Genomic DNA, 2311 nt, shown 5'->3' with positions numbered 1-2311 from the left:
CTCTTCATGGTTTGACTCGTTTTCGTCAATTTTGGCGATGAGCTTTGGTCTATCGAGCTTTCTTGCGTTCCACTTTCGTGAGCTTTTGTTGTATTTCGTTGCGCTTGTATTTGTCTCTCCAACACAGTAGGTGATGTACTGGTGATCACTGCCATTGTAGTCCTCAAGAACTGTCCATTCACGTATATTACTAGCGTAACTCTCAGACACTAGAGTTATGAACGGTATTGTGCCTTCACAGCCAGGTCTTCGAAAGGTTGCTTTGTTGCCCACGTTTGCAACGACGAGCCCTAGTCTTGCGGCCATGTCTAATATTCGTTGGCCTCTCGAATTTGTTGTTCGACTACCCCATTCCATGGCCTTGGAGTTAAAGTCTCCGGCGATGATGAGATTTCCGCTTATTTGGCGAGCTAAATCTTCAATATTTTCCAGTTTAGCTTGGAAACCCGCAATGGTATCACTTGGCGTAAGGTAGCAGCTTATGATTGTGAGGCGATGGCTCGCTATCCAGACGAATCCATTTCCTGCTCCGCTATTCGTCACATGGAGCTTGGAATTATCCTTGCACCATATTGCTGCTGTAGAAGAGAGGTCTTCTATAAACCAGCCAACACTTGGAGAGGCGTACTGTTCGCTTAGTACTGCTATGTCTACTTCATGTTCCAGCATGATTTGTGGTAGGAGTAAATCTGCGGTAGTGCATCTGTGCATGTTGCCTTGAAGAATTTTTATCATTTCGACATATTTTCACTGTATGCTAGGCATCTAGCTGACCCTAGAATGTGGTCAGTGTAGGCAAGACCTTTATCGCGGCATATACAACAGTCTGGTGGGTTGCTGCATTCCTTGATTTTGTGCCCTGGCTTCCCGCATCGTATACACAGGCCTTTACCTTTTCTATCAGGCCCCTTACACTCCCATTGTAAGTGTCCGGTTTCAAAGCATCGGTAGCATTTCTTTTTGTCAATGCAGAGCCTCATTTTGCAATTGATCCATCCGATCTTTATTCGTTCCTTCTGGAGAATTTTGCCCGCGTTTTCAGAGGTTAACGTCACGTACGCTCTTAGCTGTTCTCGGCTATTTGGTGCTGATAGCTTAACCATGGTTTCCACATTGGTTTCGTCTAGTATTCGGTTTACTGCTGTTACAACTTCGTCTGCTGTAGTCAGCGAGTCTAGATCTCGTATTTCTATTGTTGATTTATTCTTCAACTCGTTCACGGAGGCTATGTCTCTCATCTTGCCCCTCAAAGTTTCATGGAATTCTGGGCCGGCTTTTGCGCCTTTGTCAAGTTCAAGGAGAAGCGCGCCCGTTTTCGTTTTCCTTATTGCTCGAACTTCCACCCGGTTTTCATCTGACTTAACATACTGCCGAAGGTTTTGCAAAACTTCAGCGTAGCTTCGTCCTTCTACTGGTTTGAAGAGTACCGCTTCTGACCGTCTTTTAATTTTCCTTTCGCCTTTTCTTGTCTGGGGTCTCTGCTTGGTTTTTGTTTCTACGTCTTGTTTCTTCGTCTTCTTTCTTGTCACGGTTTGCCACTCCGTCTTACCAGTCTCGCATACCTTTTTCTTCGCCCCTTGCTCTACCGGGCTGGATGCCCTCCGCTTTGATGATGCAGCAGTCGGGGTCATCAGGTCGCTTGTCGCAGTTTGTGCTTCTGGTGGTTTCGCCGCCCTTGATTTCTCGGCCTCTTCTTCCGCTTTTGTCCAATTTCGTCGTAGACTTTCGATAATGTCGAAGAGCTCGTCTAACTCGGATACTCCGGACTTTACATCGCTGCTTATATTTTTCTGTTTCTGCATTGCCAGCTTCATTTTCTTAAGAGTGAGGCGGCACTTTGCGAGAGCTTCTTCTTCGCCTATCCTCATCTTCGCTATAAACTCCTGTTTCGGTGAGTTTTTTCCGGGATGTAGGCCTTGTTCACCTGTGGGAGTGTCAAGCGCTTGTCGTTCACTTGCTTCAGGCAAGGACGGTGTCAGAAAGACGTCAGCCCTCTCGTTGGGTCTGCTTTTTTCCCCAACAGTCCGTGGGGGCGAATGTTGGATCTTGCTTTTCCTTCGGAAAGCTTCCAGGCCTTCGTATCCAGGTGATCTACTTTGCTGTATTGACATCATTTGCTTAATTGTCTGTTGAGTTTTTGTATTCATCATATTTGGGTCCCCGCTTCAAGCCGCTATCTCCGCTCGATGTACAGTTGCCGTGTTATCCCCGCGGTTATCTATGCTATGCAGGGAGGCCGCGCAAGGGTTGACGCAAAGCCTTATGAGCTGTTGCGTTCAGAGCCAGGATGGCATAAGTCAGGAATTTCTCA

This window comes from Anastrepha obliqua, chromosome 3 (assembly GCF_027943255.1).
Source record: "Anastrepha obliqua isolate idAnaObli1 chromosome 3, idAnaObli1_1.0, whole genome shotgun sequence".
In the NCBI taxonomy this organism is placed as follows: Eukaryota; Metazoa; Arthropoda; class Insecta; order Diptera; family Tephritidae; genus Anastrepha; species Anastrepha obliqua.
This window is presented reverse-complemented; position numbering follows the sequence as displayed.